General features: G+C 40.6%; 1 long non-coding RNA gene across 1 annotated transcript in view; it reads right to left on the minus strand.

Moving 5' to 3' along the window:
- LOC123372356 overlaps positions 1-15,479 on the minus strand; it is a 61,305-nt gene extending 45,826 nt beyond the window's left edge. The window contains exon 1 of the long non-coding RNA XR_006580235.1: positions 15,358-15,479. This is a non-coding gene — a long non-coding RNA (uncharacterized LOC123372356). The remainder of the gene's footprint in view (positions 1-15,357) is intronic.
- Positions 15,480-21,092: the final 5,613 nt, after the last annotated feature.

Genomic DNA, 21,092 nt, shown 5'->3' on the forward strand with positions numbered 1-21,092 from the left:
TGAAGAATTCACACTTGTCTTTGCGAACTCGTAGGCCATACTCTTCCAGTCTTTGTAGGGTAGCCTCTAAATTCTTTAAGTGATCCTCTTCATTTCTTCCAGTGACCAGGATATCATCCAGATAGCACTGAACTCCTGACAAGCCACACAAGATCTGGTCCATAGCCCTCTGGAACAGGGCGGGAGCCGATGTGATTCCGAAGGGTAGGCGGCAGTATCGATAAAGCCCCTTATGAGTCACAATAGTCAACAGCTCTTGGGACTTTTCATCGACGTGCATCTGTAAATATGCTTGACTCAGATCAATCTTACTGAACTTTTGTCCCCCAGCCAGGCCTGCGAAGAGGTCATCGATGCGGGGAAGTGGTTATTGCTCTGCACACAACACTGGGTTGACAGTGACTTTAAAATCACCGCAAATCCGGAGAGAGCCATCTTTCTTCACTATTGGAACGATAGGAGTGGCCCATGAGCTATGGGTAACTGGTATTAGGACTCCATTGGTGACCAGGCGCTCCAGGTCTGCTTCAACTTTTGGCCTGATGGCATATGGCACAGTTCGGGCTTTCAGATATTTTGGTGGACTGCCAGGTTTAATGTTCAATGTCACAGTGATTCCCTTCATACTTCCCAAATCATCCCCAAAAACAGCAGCATGTTTCCTTAGTATAGGGGTTAGACTGGTTTCTTCTTTAGTCATCCGGTGCACTTCTGCCCAGTTCAGCTGAACCTTCCCAAGCCAAGACCTACCCATTAAGGCTGGGTAGTCACCTCTCACCACAAACAGTGGCAATTTAGCCGCCTGTCCATTGAGCTCCACCTTAACATCAATAGTGCCCAACATGGGCACAGCTTCACCTGTATACGTCTTCAGAACAGTTTTTGTTGCCTTAAGCGGAAGATGCTGTAGCTTTTCCTTATACACAGTCTCAGGAACCAGCGAGACAGCTGCACCGGTGTCTAGTTCCATGCGTATAGGTTTGCCCTCCAATAAGGGGGTTACCCAGTATTCATGTGAGCCCGCTGCCAAAGACAAAACATGCAGTGGCACTTCCTCTTGTGAGGAGGTGTCACCTTGATCATCCTGGGTCTGCTCTAGGGTATGCAAGGTTCCCCTTTTTGTCGGCCAGACCACAGGCCTCTTTTTCTTTTGTTTACAGGCACACTCAATGTGTCCCTTTTTGCCACAGTGTCGACACACCAGGTCCTTACACCAGCATTCTGATGCCTGGTGACCCAGCTTACCACAGCGGTAACATTCTTGACTCTGCACCGTTTTGTGGGTCAGTTCTTGTGACACTTTTTGCACCCTAGGGGATACACCGATGTATTGTGCCTCCCTTGTAGCCAGTTCCATGGAGACAGCAATATCAACAGCCTTCTGTAATGTAAGCTGAGCCTCTGTCAGTAGGCGCTTCCGTATAGCTTCACTAACCTGTCACGCAGGGCATCATTTAACATCTCTTTAAATTCACAGTGTTCTGCTAGCTTTTTTAAAATGGCTACAAATTGTACAACTGTTTCATCTTCCTTTTGGTCTCTTTTGTGGAACCTATATCTTTCAGCAATTACCAGTGGTTTTGGGGAGAAATGAGACCCCAGGATTTCCACAATGTCACTGTAAGATTTAGTCTCAGGCTTAACAGGGTGTAGTAAGCTGCGTAGCAGAGAGTAGGTTTTAGCCCCTACAACAGTTAAGAATATTGGCACCTTCTTCGCTTCTGTAATGTCATTTGCAATACCAAAAAGCTCAAAACGCTCAGTATACACATGCCACTGCTCTGTATTCTTATCAAAAGGCTCCAGGGGCCTGGTCAGAGTAGCCATGATTTTTAGTTTCACTTTCACAGTCAGTGCAAACCAGCAGCTTTTTTTCTTTGTTTGGTCTTTACCTTGACTTCTACTTCCTTCTGTTACTGGAGCAGCACTGGAATCCCACCCTCGTCGCCAGTGTTATATCCTTGGGGCAGCCGGTGTAGGAAGCAATCACTTGAGGCCAGAGAGCAGGCAGCTAACCAAAACCTCCATTTTATTTACAGATATACAGAGAGCTCCCTCAGCCGGTTGAAACCGGCTGAGCTATCCCGTAATAGTCTAACTCAGTTGCCATAGTAACAAAACCCATGACAACCAAATACACAACACCTTTTAGCTTGATAATAACACCTCCCAGATTTATATAATTGTAAGCAATTTGGGGAAAGGACTATCTTTATTTTTGTGTGCTGTATGACACCGAGCATATTGTGAACACTAAACAATCAATAGCAAATCCAGAAAAATAAATTTCCTTGTATTTCTACCCCCTAGGCCAAATTCATCCTTGGTGCTATTCTGTGAAATTAGCCCATCGTGTCTGTTTGGAATCTGACACACAGTGACCCACTACATTTATTATCTTCTGTAAATCCTGTGGGAACCATCATATTTGTATTTTACATTTAGCCTGACATAAGTATCCCTGAGTTTTATAAGGAGACATTTACACTGCTATCTCATTTTTGTGCCATCAGAGTGAGACCCGCAGGAGTTAAGGGAGAGATGTGGGGTGAGGGGGATACACTAGTCCACCTGTCTCTCTGAAGTCCTGGTCTTGGCCCCTGAAGGCTGGACAGCTATCACAATTTGTTCACCCAAACTTTCCTGCCTTCCTGAGACGACTGCTCCTCCCCTCTTCGGAGCCAAAGTGTGGTAAACTACAGTCCAGACTGCAGCCAAACTGAAAACACACACCATCCTTTGCTCCTTTTTCATAACAGCAGTGTAAAAGAAAAAAAGTACATCCCTGCCTGTTACCAGGCTGAAAAAAGAAATAGAGTGTGGATCCACAGGATGCTTACAAACAGTTCAGTAATGTTTCCTTAGGGCTAGTCTACACTGGCAACGCTAAAGCACTGCCGTGGCAGCGCTATAACATGCCTTGTGTGGTCGTGGTGCACCGCTCTCAGCGCTCTATAAAAAACACCTCCAGGAGGGGTGCAGGTACCAGCGCTGGGGGCAAGGCTCACAGTGCTGGTGCATTATCTACACTGGTGCTTTACAGCACTGAAACTTGCTGTGCTCAGGGGGGTGTTTTTTCACACCACTGAGTGAGAAAGTTGCAGCGCTGTAAATTGCTAGTGTAGACAAGCCCTTAGTCACACTGGCTGGCCAACCACTCCCAGCAGCCCCCTTATAAATTCTGCAGGAAAGCTAACAGACTCAAGCTGCTTCCTGGCCCTGATGGTTAACTCTTGCCTTTCCAAGGTGGAATTTGAAACCTTGCTGACACAGTCACCCTCCGCCCATCCTCCTCTGGACCCAGATGGGTGGAGAGACACTAACACAGTGGACTGAATTTTAAAAACTTGAGACCCACCTGCAAAACCAAAGGTGTCTGTGCTACATTTGTTGTAGGGCTACATTTGTGCACGTGTAGAGCCAGGGAAGAAAGAGATACTATTTGTGTTATTAGTGTTTAGTTATTTTGAGTGTGATGTTCTTATCCTAGAAGAATGATAAAAAATGTTAAATTGAGAGCTCTGGCTTCAGCTGCTTTGCTGCTGTACTCTACCTGTTAGCTCCTCCCTGCACACAGGACTCAGGGTGGGACATAACACATAGTGTTCTGCCTGATCCTCAGCCAGTGCAACAGCCTCTCTAGGACCAGTGCAACAAGCATAATTCTGATCACCTTTCAACTGCTCTTTTGGTTCCCAGATGGCCCAGGCTTAGCTCTACCTTTCCCTCTGCTCTCATTAGCTATGCCAGGTTCACACTTGGTGCAAGTGAGGAGGATCGGGCCTTGATTATTTCCTTCCAAGAGCAAGTTAAAATGGGAGATGCGGTTCCAAAGTGGTCCACTGGGGGAGAAGTCCACTAAGCCTCTGTCCGGCATATGGTGAAGGAGGAGAATGGATGGGGGCAAATAAAGCTGATGCAAGAAAGAAAAAAAGAGAGTGAGACACAAGGGCCACTGAGCATGTGGCCCTTTTGAATTACTGAGGACTTTCCTTCTTCATTGAGTAAATGTTTGAATTATCAGAGAAACTCATTCCAAAATGGATTAAGGGTGAATCAGGATTTGGAAGAAAGGAGAATCTTGCCCAGGGAAGGAGCACAAGGATAAGTTCCTGTAAAAGAGACTGTTTCAGTGCAGCTCTGTTCTGCTTCTCAAGTGATTGTTTCCCAACCCTCTTTTGATCCCAGATTGCAATGTATGCATGAAGATGAGAGAGAAGGACATAAAGTTGTCAAGTTTGAGAAGAGCAAAGGTGTTAAAATGGGGAGTGAAAGGAGATGAGAATAGAGAGTTAAGGAGGAACTAGATTATTCTGGGCCTTTGAAAGACAGAACAAGGATCTTAAATGTGATGTGGAAGATGAAAAAGAAGGTTGAAGAGGGGAGAAAACTTTCTCTTTGAAGAATTTGATGAGATCTTGGAAAGATATGGGAGTGGTCTCTTAAAAGAGACATGAAGGTGGAGAAGCAGCAATACTTGATCAAGCAACAGAAGTAGGATTATTTTACAAAGATAATGGCCTGGCTGAGGAAGGCGTGAATAAATGTGCAGTAGAGGAAGGCCACTTGGTACTTGGAATATATAGCTCTATGGCATAAGAGTAGAAGTACAGGAAGGGGATGGAAGGGATGGGTAAAGTTTGTGGTTTTTTGAGGCAAAAAAATTGATAGAGAGGAGAGCAAAGGATTCTAGGGCAGGAGGAGAAGGGATGCAGTTGTAGGTGGCAATTATGGAACTGACTCAGAAGGACACTAATTCAAGAAAGGGAGGGCAAAATGCAACAAAGTAATTGGTGACATTAACAGGTAGTAAGGCCTGGTCTACACTTGGGGGGGGAAAGGGGGTTCCATGTAAGATACGCAACTTCAGCTACGGGAATAGCGTAGCTGAAGTTGACCTATCTTATTTCGACTTACCTCCCATCCTCATGGCGTGGGATCGATGGCCATGGCTCCCCTGTTGACTCCGCTTCCACCACTCGCCCTGGTGGAGTTCCGGAGTTGACAGGAGCACTTTCGGGGATCGATATATCGTGTCTAGACAAGACATGATATATTGATTCCCGATAGATCGATCGCTACCCGCCGATCCGGCGGGTAGTCTGGACGTACCCTAAGTCTTGAAAGGAATCAAGGCAAGAAGTAGAAGAGGAATTTAAGTGATCAGAGAGAGGGAGCAGTTTCTTGTCCATAAAAGGCTGGTCATGGTAATGAATGTGGGATCTGATCCACAGTAACAGGTAAATTATGAAGTCAGAGATAAGAAAGGAGAGGCAGCAGAATGGAAGGGATCTTTGATGTGGGAGGTGAAGTGACCAGTGATGATAGCAGGGAGGCTGTGAAGCAGGAAAGAGGAAAAGTCAGAAGGTGACATCAGAGAGGAAGCAGGAAGAGGAAATGGTGTAATGACAATGGTCATGTAGAATACAGCTATAGAAAACTATAAGCTAAACTGCAAATGCCATAACTATATTGCACTGATATCTTTACCACTATAAATATTGTCAAAACCCTATAAATCTGCATAATTAGCTTCAAATATTTCACCTCACACTATTGCCTAATTGTGTTATTGTACAAATAATATGATAATAAGCAGTTATCTTCAAAGCCCTTTACAAACATTAATTAATCCTCACAACACCTCTGTGAAGTAAGTATTATTATTCTTGCTTAACAGATAAGAAACTAAGACAGGTAAGTTAAATGACTTGCCCAGCACCACAGAGATATTTAATGTAAGTGCTTAGATTGCAGTTCAGAAGTTCCTAGCTCCCAGGACTGTGCTCAGACCACTAAACACACCTCTCTTTCAGTGGTGTCCTATGTCTCAATGCATTTTGGTCAGGAAATTTGAAAACATGTCATTTTTCAGAACTTTGATTAAAAAATGTATATGTGTAAACTTTAAATAAAAATTAGGCTTATGCTAGACTCTCCAGATAGATTTGAATCTAATATGCAATGAAGATTTCCTTTCTTAATCCTCTTTTGGCATTAGAAAATACAAAAAATATAAATTCTTTTCCAAATACGGCTGAGGGACTCCTATTGCATCTCACATGATAAATGAAGCAACTGCACATCTTAGGAATTCCTTATGAAGGGGAGACCTAAAAATAAATGCAATTTCCTGGAAGACTGTTCTGATGAAAACCAGCTTTGGAATAAAAAGGAGCAATCCCTCTTTCTGAAGGAAAACTTGGAAAGATCCAACGACCTGATGAATGCCCCCCCTATCTGATGGAACTGAGATTATAAGGGACCTCAGTGGATGGTAGTTTAAGAAATATTTCTGCTGTGTCATTTGGTACAGTCAAATCTTTCCTATGTCAAGTGTTGAAGCAGATATAATCTATAGCTGATTTTCTTTGTTTTCCATTATTAATGTCCATCATTAATCTTCCCTTGTCCTTCACTATCAGCATTTTAAAGATCCTATCGGGTTTCTATCCAACTGGTAATTCTGGAATGGCAAGACCTTCCTCAGATAAGCAAAGAGCTACTGAAACAGTTTACAGTCATCTGGAAATGTAGTCACAAAATGAAATAGTCTGCCATGATGAGTGAAAGGAAGAGCTCAGTGGTTTGAGCATTGGCCTGCTAAACTCAGGGTTGTAAGTTAAATCCTTGAGGGGGCTATTTAAGGATCTAGGACAAAAATCTGTCTGGGGATTGGTCCTGCTTTGAGCAGGGGGTTGGACTAGATGATTTCCTGAGGTCCCTTCCCACCCTGATATTCTGTGAAAGATTGGTCTCCATGTTCCTCTGAGAGTCTTTCACATACTCAAATTTCTCCTCCTCTTCCTGGATGACTGTCTCCCTCAAAGATTCAGAAGAAGAATGTACATTATGTTTATGTGGAAACCTCTTCATGAAATGGTCTCTTATTGGATAGGTATATAATGGCTGGTGCCCCATGGCTACATAGGACCCAAAATGTAAGAATAAAGGGTCAAAGGTACCACAATAAAAGAAAATCAAAATAATGTAGAAGTTCAAGGGGGAAGACTATTAATGCCCCAGAACAATTAGGAGAGATTTTCCAGTGAAACTCATGTCTTGGTTTTGCCCCCTCTGGATAAAGGATCAATCAGTTGTCATGGGCAGTCAGATCCGTGACCTTAATGGTATCTATGACCACCTTAATGGTATCTATGACCAACTGGTGAGTTTGGAGAGTGCTTCAGTCTGTGGCAGTTCCTACATTCAAAGAAGGGCAGAATTGAGGACTTCTTTCACAGACAAGGTCAGCTCCCAGACAGCTGCACTCTGCAGCACGGTATGGGGAGGAGGTGACCAGCTCTCTGTGGAGAAAGAAGTAGTTCGGGGCTATTTAGGAAAGCTAGACGAGCACAAGTCCATGGGGCCGGATGCGCTGCATCCGAGGGTGCTAAAGGGGTTGGCCGATGAGATTGCAGAGCCATTGGCCATTATCTTTGAAAAATCATGGCGATCGGGGGAGGTCCCGGATGACTGGAAAAAAGCTAATGTAGTGCCCATCTTTAAAAAAGGGAAGAAGGAAGATCCAGGGAACTACAGGCCAGTCAGTCTCACCTCAGTCCCTGGAAAAATCATGGAACAGGTCCTCAAGGAATCAATCCTGAACCACTTAAAGGAGGGGAAAGTGATCAGGAACAGTCAGCATGGATTCACCAAGGGCAAGTCATGCCTGACTAACCTAATTGCCTTCTATGATGAGATAACCGGCTCTGTGGATGAGGGGAAAGCAGTGGATGTACTATTTCTGGATTTTAGCAAAGCTTTTGATACAGTCTCCCACAGTATTCTTGCCAGCAAGTTAAAGAAGTCTGGGCTGGATGAATGGACGGTAAGGTGGATAGAAAACTGGCTAGATGGTCGGGCTCAACGGGTAGTGATCAATGGTTCCATGTCTAGATGGCAGCCGGTATCAAGTGGAGTGCCCCAAGGGTCGGTGCTGGGGCCGGTTTTGTTCAATATCTTCATTAACGATCTGGAGGATGGTGTGGACTGCACCCTTAGCAAGTTTGCAGATGACACTAAACTGGGAGGAGTGGTTGATACGCTGGAGGGTAGGGATAGGATACAGAGGGACCTAGACAAATTAGAGGATTGGGCCAAAAGAAATATGATGAGGTTCAACAAGGACAAGTGCAGAGTCCTGCACTTAGGACGGAAGAATCCCATGCACTGCTACAGACTAGGGACCGAATGACTGGGTAGCAGTTCTGCAGAAAAGGACCTAGGGGTTACGGTGGACGAAAAGCTGAATATGAGTCAACAGTGTGCCCTTGTTGCCAAGAAGGCTAATGGCATTTTGGGTTGTATAAGTAGGGGCATTTCCAGCAGATCAAGGGATGTGATCATCCCCCTCTACTCAGCACTGGTGAGGCCTCATTTGGAGTACTGTGTCCAGTTTTGGGCCCCACACTACAAGAAGGATGTGGATAAATTGGAGAGAGTCCAGCGGAGGGCAACAAAAATGATTAGGGGGCTGGAGCACATGACTTATGAGGAGAGGCTGAGGGAACTGGGATTGTTTAGTCTGCAGAAGAGAAGAATGAGGGGGGATTTGATAGCTGCTTTCAACTACCTGAAAGGGGGTTCCAAAGAGGATGGATCTAGACTGTTCTCAGTGGTAGAAGATGACAGAACAAGGAGTAATGGTCTCAAGTTGCAGAGGGGGAGGTTTAGGTTGGATATTAGGAAAAACTTTTTCACTAGTAGGGTGGTGAAGAACTGGAATGGGTTACCTAGGGAGGTAGTGGAATATCCTTCCTTAGAGGTTTTTAAGGTCAGGCTTGACAAAGCCCTGGCTGGGATGATTTAGTTGGGTTTGGTCCTGCTTTGAGCAGGGGGTTGGACTAGATGACCTCCTGAGGTCCCTTCCAACCCTGAGATTCTATGATTCTATGATTCTTATAAGGTGGTCTCAGCAGATCATTTATGTCTTTCAAAGGTCTTGAATCTGACAGAGCTTCAGAACTGAGAGCCTGATCTTTAGATATTTTGGTAGACTTTGGTCTGAGGTGTGGTTCCCCCGCAGCATTGAGCTGAGCATTCTATACTTCTTCACTCCATAGGAGATTAAGCTGCTCTTGCTGATGAGTAAGGCACAAAGGGTAATGCCAATACAAATCTCAGGGACTGGTCTTTCCTGAGGCAACAAAGTGTACTTATCCATCAGTTTTTTTACACAATTTAAACCCGGATTCTCTATCTAGTTCATCACAAGGATGAAGGACAACACAGTAAATAAGCATTATTCTGGAACTGGAGGATAAAATAGATTACTTCAGAAATACGCAATGGTACGAGCCACAACTTTTCTGGAATGTCATAATGCCTTAGTTTTTTAGTGTCCTAAATTAAATTCTAAGGGCACAATTGTGCCTTATAAGTATTAGCCTTCATTGGCAGTGGTGTAGAGCTCATGCCCCAAGCAGGAGCTCTAGGTCAGAGCTCCCTGATGCACAAAGAGTATGCCACAGCTGCACCATATCATGTCCTTTACAAGGATGGTAAAAATTGCTGGAAATAGAAAGGAGGAGCCAGCCTATCTTCCTCCATCAGAACCACAGCTACATAAAGATGTATTGGGAGCCCCTCTCAAGAACCAAAGCAAGCAGCAGGATCAGAGCCATCAGCCATCAAAGGTCTGGAACCCACCAGTAAGAGAGAAAAGTCCCAAAAAGCATGAAAGAAAGGAACCTGGCATCCAGGAAGCATTGTGCAGAGAGTGGAGGAGAAGGAAACAAGGTGCCAGGGAAGAACATACAAGTGAGAAGATAAGAAATGTACCAAACAGCAGAGAAGCATGTGTAGGGAGAGAAGACAAGGTAGTAGAGACTCTTATACAGAAAGATAGGAAGTAGTGGAACAGCAGGCACGCGAGGTCCGAGGGGAGTGCATGAATGAAATGAACAGCAAAAGGTGATGGTGCAATCCATTTTTTTTTCAAAATGAACACAATATTTGAGGCTAGATTCTGCCACACTCACTCATGCTAAGTAGTACCTTACTTCATGAGCAACCCCTTTGAAATCTTGGAGTAAAGAACCACTCAGGGTGAGTAGGGGTGGCAGAATTAGGTTGCTATTCTACTAAAGGCAGTCAAAAATACCTTAATGCTTTCCGAATGTTACTTTCCATGTATACAATTGCTGCAGTTGTCACAGGGAAGTTGTGTAATCATCACTGGAATTGTGCTTGGGAGGTTGTGAAGGGAGGTGGTCCATGACAAAATCTCTCTATTAAGTTGTCACTGGAACTACATATGTGAACAAATGTTCCTCAAAGTGAGAAAGGATTGCAGAATCACGTCTACAGATAATGCACATACAATATATCACAAGAAATAGGATAATATAGACTAGACAAATAGGCCTGAGCTGCAGAGTTCAGGTCTAGATCCTGATATAGACTTTCCCAAAGATCAAGAATGTTGGATCATGCTTTTGGTTCAGAATTATCTACTGTTTTTACAGTAAATGATGTAATATGTTCAAACACCAGAAATCACACAAGACTATTGGTGAAAGGGGTTTCAGATTATATTCACATCTTTGCTTTCAAATTCAAAGGGCTCAACTCTGATGTCCTACCCAAACATACATAGCACCAAAAAGTGGAATGAAGTATGCATTGACAGAACTAATAGCAGATTCTGCTCAAAACCCTAACTGTGCTGGGATTCTGCTGTCCTCTAAAGGTACATTAGGATGCCCAAACATGTTGAATGTGCTTGTGCTGACATATCCTGGAAAGGGTACGTGGAAGGTTTTGGCCCCTCACGCTAGTTACTGCTGTCTACCAGTATCAAGAATACATTTCTAAGTGTTTGCTGAAACAAATGACACACATAAGCCTTCTCAGATGTATAGTCAATAGAGAGTTTTTTGACTACATAAGATTCCAAATGCTAAATTCAGCACTAAGGGACATCATTTAGATTGTGACTCTATCTGAGAAACTTTGGATCCATAAACCAATAAACTAAACTATATGCAATTTTAGGTTTCCACCTCTACCAAATATACTATGGGTGACATTCTCTGTTTAATAACTAATGCAAGCATTATTCAATACAGGTTACTAATCTATATTTTAAAAAAAACCCACCTTAATTGTATTTAATTGTTTCAGAACACCAAAATGAGAAACACACAGAACAGAAATTGCTTGTGGAAAACATGAGAGGGCATTATAATATTTTCTGGCACATAGCATACCGTTCAATGAAGTGAAAGGCATGTCACACTCCAGTTTTTCACGAGGCATTCTGCAGCCAAAAAGCCGGATTTGTAATAAGACTTTTCCACACCAAGATTATACCACCTGACAAAAATTCAGTGGACCTGATTCTAATTTTGGATACATAAGGGTTAATTAGGAATAGCTCTTCTGAAATCAGTGGTTTTAGATCAGTGTAAAATTAAATACTACAAACCTAACTGCAAAATGTTGCAAAGCATGTTGAAGTTGAGAGTAGGGTTGGTTTAAAAATGCTTTATTTTTCCTGGGAAATGCTGGGAGGGGGTGGGGGGGAAATCCTTCAATTTTTTTTTTGACTTTTGATGAAAAACTGGAACAACCCCCCCCCCCCCAAATGTTTATTGTTAAGTAAAAAGTTTTAGGGTTGAAAATGAATCACCATATCTTTTTACTGAAATTTTTTGACCAAAATGAACATTGTCCATGATAATTTTGGTCAAAAAGACATTTTTATTTGAAAAAAAAATGTTTGGATGAAAAATTTCAGTCAGTTTTAGCAAATAGCCTCAATGAACTTATATGTAATGTTTGACTGAAAAAGTTACCAGTAGGATATGAGAAATAATGATTGAGAATATTATAGAGTTTGTTTCATTGTCACACATGTATGTTTGGAAGCTATGACTTCAGCAGAGATTGCGTATTCCTTGATATCATGCTAATTTCAGAAACTATTCTTATCTTCATTATCTGCAATAAAGAAATAGCTAGGGAATATCATCCTAGATTGGAAAGAGATAATGCCGTAGACAGTAGTGCCTAAGAAGAAAACCAATGCAAATGTATCATTTAAACACTATATAATTTACACCTTTGTTTTGAAGTTGTTGTTTTTCCAAATACAAATCAAAATTGAATCCTGAGGCTCTGATTTTGATCTCACCCTGGTGTAAATCAGAAATAACTCTATTGAATTGAATGGAGTTATACCTGTAGCAAACTGATGAAGGTGAGAGCAGAAGCAAGCCTTTAAGTGTATATATTTTTGCCTGTTACATGTGAACTGAATATTTGTGGAAAAGCCAATGATTTTGAAACATTCATGAATAGTTTTAAAAAATAATAAATGTTGGAAGTTTTAATACAGGCTGCCTATAAAAATAATTCTGTCAAGAAAAATGGATCTAGTCTACAGTTTCAGCTGTAAGTCTCTCATGGGAATGAGAGCTGATACAATAAATAGAACCAGCTTATTGTTGTTGCTCTCTAGTCTTTGACTTATCTTTGCCAGAGTTTTTTTCTGTCTTTCTGTGAGCACATACATCCATGCTACTGGTTGATAATTGCAAAAGACATAGAAAGTTAAGAGTTTATTTTCTCTCTAAAAATTCAACTAATTGAGAAATCTATTTAACAGATATTTTAGAAGAAAAAAAAACCCCAAACAAATCATTGCTTAGATGAGTCTCCCCAGGAAAAAAAAAAAGGAGAAAAGGAAAAAAATGGCTCAGGCTCAGTGAAAGACTAAAAAATGCACATGAATCAATTATGAAAAAGAGAAGGTCTCTTTGAATAAGGAAAAGCTGATTGGAATTAAGATAGGCTTTGTTCATATCTGCAAGGTACAAGGAGAGGACTTTTCAGTGGAACAGAAAAGGGGGATTTGGGAGTGTTTGGCTGCTTAATGCTATAGTGCTTCAGAGCCCATGTGAAAATTTGCTGCTAGCTATTAATCATCATTGTGTCCCTGCAAAGAAGCTGTTACAATGATGACTATATGTCATTATATTCCCACTGTAAGTAACGAATCAGAGAGCTGGGAAAGTTGGATATGAGCGGCTGGCAAACTTTTAAGTGGTGGAATCTATTTAAATAAATTTACATCACATTTGGTACTTTCTCTGGTATGGGAATCATACTTTAAAATGAAACAATATGCTGTGTTCATGGGCCCTGGTCTTTTATTCTCCTGTCTCTGAGCCTACTTTCCAGGTCAGACTTTGCCAGCGCTGACAGCACGCTTTTCTCATAGCCTCTCCTTCTCATAGCCTTTGGTTGCTTTCAAGTTCAATTTAGCACAATAAAGTTGTTATGCATGACAGTTTGGAGAGCAGAATAGGTGGTGTCTGAGCCCGCTGTGTCGCTACAAAGTGGGCTCATTCTCTGCAGGCCAGCTCAGTTACTGAAGCCTTGCTGGTGGGACACTGCAGTGGACTTCCAGACGTTCCCATCCTGACAAAAACAATTAGCTTCAAACTGCAAGAAGCCGTGGGGTCACCCTCTCTTTCAGTGAGACTGCGCCATTTAATATGCTGCAGTGGATTTCAGATTCATGTTGATTTATCCTGTTGTACTCCTCTTTTATGGTCTTTATTTACAGATGTGTAAAGGACAGGGAAAGTTTGAGTCTCACATGGTTCAAGAGTTTTATTAGAAATCTAAACCATTGTTTTATGTTTATTTTATAAAGAAATAGAGTTGAAACATGTCAGGCTTAATTCCATTAGGCTGAACTGCCTAAAAGAGAGCCCTGAGGTTTTTAGAACAGAATCTGAAAGGAAGTGTCTCCTTTGCTAAGCATCACCAACAAGCTAAACAACAAACAACCCTAAAACACTAACATTGTCAGCATAGTTATCTGTTATAAAAGATTTATACAAACTCCACTTTTAACTTAAAATTGGCTAAATTTAAATATAAAAAAATAATTTTCAAACTATTTAAGATAGCATAAACCAGTTTTATATAGTAGCAATAGAACAAAATATCTATAGTATTTATACTAGCTATATTCTGGCCCAATGTATTCAATAGTACCAGGCAGATATTATTCTCATAGGATAAATATTATTTCATTTTTACATTACTTTAGATACTAATACAGTGCTAGCTTTCTTTTTTGCTACCAGTCACTACTAGTATTCCTATAACAAAGCAAGTTGTGAACTACTTTGAATTTGTCCTGTGACTGATGTATTCAGTCTCTTAGATCTCTCAGTAAAATAAATCAGTTGCCTTGATTACCACTCTTCCTAATTACAGGGTAAATCTATCAAATAAGTCTCCTTTTGAATTAAAAACTAACTCAAAGATTATTTCAACAATCCTTCCATAAAATAGTTTATCTAACAATAGTTATTCTCCCTCTTCCCCTCCTCACCCCTGCTATTTTTTTCCTGGGGGGCGGGAGGGTAATCTGGAAGAGAGAAATATCATCTGGAGGTCTGCCTTGCAAATTGCTTGGTTTGGCGGTGGGTTATTGAGAGGTAAAAGAAAATTACACCAGTGAGTCTTTTATCTCTTTAAAAAAAATGATTTCTATTTTTCTAAAGAACCAGATAATGTAATTAAAATGTCTAGGTTTGATCAACACAAAATGCTATTATTACAACTGAAATTCTGTTACAATCTGGTCTAATTGCAGTTTGAGTTTCAGAAGGTTGGTTTTTACCACTGTTAATTAACCTTCCTCCAACAATATCTGAGTAAGACTTGGTGTAATTAGTAGGCCACAGTAGAAAGAAAAATAATCAGTAATCCATTTAAAGTATATATGGACCTCTTAGTCAGAAAAGAAGAGGGAGTTTGAATGCTTGGTTATGGTATAATTTAGGTCAGTATGACAAAACAACACAGCTATTCTGACTCTTAAAGGTTTGGAAGGATTAGATTTTTATCAGTAAACGTTGATTTCACCATACACACACAAACCAATGAAAAAATATTTCCATTGATAATAATTGAAATGTACTGATAGGCAAAGTAAGAAAAATGTTGCTTGAGAACTTATTAGAGTTTGATTTAAGGATATTTACTTTGCATACTTTGACATGTGATGTTGACAATTTGTGTTATAACAGCTTTAACTTTTTGGGTCTCAGCATCTACTGTCATTAAATAATTATTGTCTGCCCTCACCAACCCCATAATTTTCCACAAATGTGAACATATAAATAGATAAAAATTGGGGAAAAAATGCTTAAAAATAATCAATGCAGTCAGTCAAAAATCTCAAAAAAAAATAATTAATTCTGCCAAGCCTATTTACAGTGCTGCCTTCAGACTTGCAAGGGGCAAAAACTCTATGCACAAAAAGCTGATCAAATTATTTAGGTGATATTGTGGAATTTAAACAGTCACTTACTTAAATAACTGCCTCACCTGCACAGGAGAGAGGTCTGAGAGAGACAATGACCACACCACAACTGCAGTGGAGGGAACATTGGCTGGGCTTGCTGAAGGAAGGCAGAAATGCTTTATGGTGAGGGAGGGGAAGAAGGAGGTCAGAAACTGCTGCAAAAGGCGAGTGGTGGTCAGCTTTGTAGCGCTGACTCACCCCCTGGGAATGTGAGGTCGGAAGGCTATAAAGGTGCAAAGCCTGGGTGTTGGAAGCACTTTTTCCACACAGCAGGCAAGGCAGCACCCATCCTCCCAGAGGTGGCAAATATCAGGCTGGGTTAGGACCTGCTGTGGGCATTGTGCTAATCGCTCCTTTTTAGCGGGGCTGGGAAGGAATTTTCCCCTCACCACCAGATTAGCTTTGGTGGAGTGAGGTTTTTTTCACCTTCCCCACAGCAGGTGTCAGGGGGACCATTTTTGGTAAGAAGAAAAGGTGGTAGGCTATGTCGCAACTTATTTGGTAAGTGTGGGGCAAATGTCCAGTGCAGGTACTCCATAGGGAAGGCAGCCAGTGACCAGATAAATGGCCTGGAAAAGGACTTAAAAGGAGGTGCTGGAAAAGGAACAGAATGGGGGAGGAGGTTAGGGACTCCTATAATTGGTATGGCAGGGAGCCAACCCCAGTTCTTATTGCCCACTTTAACCCTCCTACGACGGGGGGTGGATGGCAAGGTTCAAGCCATGGGTTGGCTTGGGAACCTGGATGGAAAATGAAGGGGGGGCTGGTGGAAGTCCCGGGTAACTATTTGAATAAACATGAATCTGTCTACACAGATTTAAATATATATTAAAAAAAATTCAAACTACACTATGAGTAGTGTAATGAACATGGGTTCATCTACACAGAAAATGAGGAAGTGATTGTAGAGCAGGTAAGTACACCCACGCTCACTTTAACCTAGCTAACAGTGGTAACAATAGAAGATGTGGTGGCACCATCTTCAAGCATTCACAACACTGCATTCACACCTTCATTTCCTGTGTAGACTTTCCGTAAAATGGCTAGTTGAAATAGCCAGCATGGCCTAGATCCACAAAGATACTTTGGCTCCTAACCTCCATTGATTTAATGGAATTCACTGAAATCAGTGGAATTTAGGAGCCTAAATACCTTTGTGAATCTGGGACTATGTGAGTTGAGGTAGTTACTATCTGATGTCTATTCAGTGGCTTCTGTGAAATTAGTTTGGTGGTCTCAGCCTGGTTCCTAGTGGACAGGTGTCCCTATCACAAAACCCACCACGACAATGGTATCCTTGTCGCTGTCACAGCAACTCTGTAACCTCTCGAGGTGGTCTCTGCAGATCAGAGTTGAGGCCCAGTGGCAGTGCAATGTGAGGGAAGTTTGTTTTGCTTCTGCCTTGCTACACTTGTTCTGTAAATAAATAAAGGATGTCATTCTCCAGAGCTGTCAAGCCAGTATGTTTCATAAGCAATAAAAGCATGCAAAAACATTAAGGGATTTTTTTAAAATGTACAAATTTTATTTTTTCAAATGGAGAAACTGAGTGGTGTATGCAAAGCTAAGTGTTCTACATACAATTCAAGGCTTTGATCAACTGTCAAGCCAAACTTTTTAAATAAACTATATTTAATATATTTAAAAGACGTTAAAGAAAATAAGCCAAAATTTCCACTCAGTAAAGCTCTGTTTCTGCAAATGTCAATAGAAGGCACTCAGGAGTTTCTGAATGTTTCCCTTTTAATACCTACCAGTAGGTTGGATTGTTGAATTTATCATGTATTTACTTCTTTTTTACTCCACCATATACTAGTTTAATTTGATTATTTCTCAAAACATTTACATTTTAAATAAAAGAACAGCATTTAGAAGTGTAATATATTTGTGGAATAAACATTCTTTAAACATTTGTTGGCTTTTCTAGGCAAGTAGTTAATAAAGACACATATGTGCTGTTTCTGTAACCACATGCTTTACTATGAGGCCTTACATAAGCACCATAACTTAAGTTGTCTTCCACACAAAGTTCTGGCAAGCTTCAATAGATTCATTAGTGAGTTTTTCTGTAGGACTATTGAAGCTCAAAGAGTCCTGAACAATGGATCTAATCACTGTCTCTTCCCTGATCCAAACTTATGTTTTTCCCTTTTTCACTATAGACTCTTATTTCATTTCTGAGCAACTGGATTTCCATGGCACTCTCAGAACAAATAAATATCTCCCTGTTCCTTATATTCCTGTGTATTTTTTCCCCTCTATGACTGCCTGTATTTAAAGTGGTGTCCTAAATGGCAGGATTCTTCAGGTAATCTTTCTTGGGACACAAATGGCCTAGCATTAAAATGCAGATAATGTTACCTCAATTAGAGAGTGCTATGCAAAACTTGAAAAAGACATAGCTAAATGTTTGGACTAAACAAGTAAGCGTACGTTGTTAGAAGTGGGGTTGGGCAAGTTGAAATTTCAATGGCTCCATTAATGAATAAATGTTAGACTGTATCAACAGTCCTGAACAAGCTTGTGGTTTGTGTGTGCATGAAGTGTAATGGTATCAATTGACTGGTTCTTTGTGGTTGCTATAAAGTACCCTTGAATGTGTCAATGGAGAGAAGGCATGCAGACAATAAAGCCATGACAGCTGAATGTCAGCAGCGACCTTGAACCTAAACTGGTTTCACCATTCCAGTGATTTCAGCTACAGTGGAGATATTCACTGCAGCTGGACCTTCAGCATTGCTTGTCATTTCCTCTGTTCAGAATCCAAGCATTTAGATGACAATTTCATCACATTGCTGGACCCTGCTAATAAGCATCAGGGAACGTTCACTTATTAGTGATGGTGCTAACGATATGTTCAGCATTCTAATCAGGCTTACATTGGCATTTACAAAGCATAAAGCACAGAGCAAAACAAAGCCAGTCACCACTGATCAAATACTTCATATATGCATATGCCGCCAAAGAAGGCACAAGCTGCTCTGTTATGAAGCAATGTTTTTCTTGATTTGAATGTTGCTTTACATACCATGTACTTTTTATTGCTGTAAATAACATGTGATTATTTAAAATACAGTAGGGAAGATTAATTAGTATTTGGGATGCAGTATTTCTTTAATGAAAAACACAAAAATTCTCCTAAAGGTTACGTTTGTAGTTTAAATATGCCTTCAGCATTAATGTATGTTGTTATTAAGATAGGCTCAACGTGCAGCAGAGCACTACAAAGCCTTTTGTGGCAAAGCACTATTAATACCTGCAAGTAATGGAATCCCTTTGCTAATGCTCAAGTTGAGCAAGGTTACGGCAACCCAAGGAGACTGATCATACAAAACATATACACTGTCATAGGCAGTGACGAATCAAGAAAGAAGGAACATTGATTGGTAGCAGACTTTCAACCAGGTGTACACAGGAGAGGGCTGAAATGCTGTATGTTGAAATTTGGGTACAATGGGAATTTCAGTGAATGCCTACCCTCCCCCACATGTGGAAAGGGCTTTGGTATGGCTGTCAGGGGAGGGAACTGGGCTGATTCCCAACCCCCAATCTTCTCTTTTACATGTAAGAAGGGGAAGAAATGAGCTTGGAAGGCTTTTTTCTCCCAGGGAAGATGATGGGTTTGAATCCCACTGGCTTCTCACTTGCTCTTGTCCTCACTTTCCTTTAGGGGCAAAAGGAAAGGGAGCATTCTGTTCCTGATCCTCACCACTCTCCTCATTTGGTTATGTTTACATGAATGACATGGCAACATTAAATTTAACTCATGGGGGGGGGAGTAGGTTTAATGTAGCTGGGATCCCTGGTTTGTTCTGAATCTTAGCTGGATGCCAACTTGATGTCAGAAAAGAATTTTTCCTGGCTGCAGATTGCCACATGCATTTTTTTTCTTGAGCTGCCAGTAGATTCAGCCAAGCCAGCTGGCCAGACAAGCAGCATAGTTGTGTGTTTGCAATTTAAAGTAAACCAAGTGGGCCAGGTGTATTTGTTTACTCCATTGTAGTAATAGTGGCTTATCATGGCTGGAGCCCAATCCCAACCCTTTGCATAGGGCTGTGAGTAAGTGAGGCCAGGTTATGTGGGTGGGGAGGAGTGGGTCAAGGAATGTAGTTTGACATTCATCACAGATCATGATCCTCCCTTGTAGGGGCTCAGATCTTCCACAGACAAAGCGTTAGTTGGGGAATTTTAATTGGGACCAAATCCCAATGTTATAGAGAAAAACTCAAGTCCCATTGGGCCATGGAACTGTTGGAACCAGAGAAAAAAAGGGGGAAAAAGGGCCCACTAGGCAAAAATTACTTCCAATTAAAGAACAGGGGTGCTGGAACAAGAGGTGCTGGGGGTGTGCCGCACCCCCTGACTTGAAGTGGTTTCCATCATATACAGCATTTACAGTTTGGTTCAACGCCTCTCAGCACCCCCACTATACAAATTGTTCCAGCACCACTGGTTAGAGAAAGAAAGAGAGAGATTAATATTTTGAAATGGTTCAAAAGATGCCAACTATTTTTTGAGGAAAATTTAACTATTTTACAATATTTTTCAAACATTTCTCATTATTTTTTTGTTTTGTTTTTCAATGAAGAACCAAAAACTGAAACGTCTTCTGTTTTAGGAAACCATGTCTGGTAAAAGTTTTTGGTTATTGGTAAAAATCTTTGGGGGCAGGGAGGTTGGGTTTTTTGTTTTGTTTTTTAAACTGAAAACTGAAATGTTTATTGAAACATTAACATTTTTACAAAAAAAGTTCTGTTTTGAATTTTATTATTTTTAAAAAAATTAGTTTCAACCAAAATGAATCTTTTACTGAAAAATTTTGTTGAAAAATGTTCCAATGAAAAATATTTTATCAGCTCTCATAATATTACAGGCTTATTGAATAAATATATAAGAACTGAAACTTTGGATTTACACCAGGAAACAGAGTGTGGAATCTTTATTTCTGACCTCACATGACTGTGACAAAGCAATTTTGCATAATGTTAACTACTACTATTACATGGTGGTGCATTAAGAAAAATAGAATTTATGTTAAGTGAATAATACTATGTAACAGATTACATAGACTGTGTAATTCAAGTGCCAGAATTTAAAAATATTAAAGAACAACAACACATGAGCCTTCCGGCTGCTAACTGAAGGTCTTTTATCCATGTGCTTATATGCATAGAATGGTGTGAATCAATTTCAAACCGTATGCAGTTTTCTATCAGGTACTGTAACTTAAACCGTTCGGAATATACGTTGAAAGGTTTATATATCTCCAAAGTTCTGAAATTATGGTCAATAATGGCAAGTCGCCATACAAATTTTAAAAGGCCACACAATTTTGTTTTAATTTAGAACTGGTATTTCCTTAACAATTGAGTTGCCAGTAAAATAAAGCTCTTTGCTATACGTTGAAATGAAACATGAAAGTATGTTTTTCACTTTTATTTTTTATTACTTCATATTTATATTATAATAGCACCCAACCACTTATTCAGGAGTGGGGTCCCATCAAGCTTTATAAATACATAGTTAACATCTCTTCCCCAAACAGTTTATAATCTAAGTGATATACAAGGGTTGGAAGAGACGGATACAATCCCAAATAAACAATTTGTATATAACTATTTTTAATACGGAGAAATATTAGCCAAAATATTGCAGATGTAGTTCTCTTGCTGTTGGTGTTCATAAAATAATATTTGTTTATTCATGTACAGTAATATGATCTGCTTCAATTATAAGCATTATATGATTAAATGTTGTT

Source organism: Mauremys mutica, chromosome 6 (assembly GCF_020497125.1).
Source record: "Mauremys mutica isolate MM-2020 ecotype Southern chromosome 6, ASM2049712v1, whole genome shotgun sequence".
NCBI lineage: Eukaryota > Metazoa > Chordata > Testudines > Geoemydidae > Mauremys > Mauremys mutica.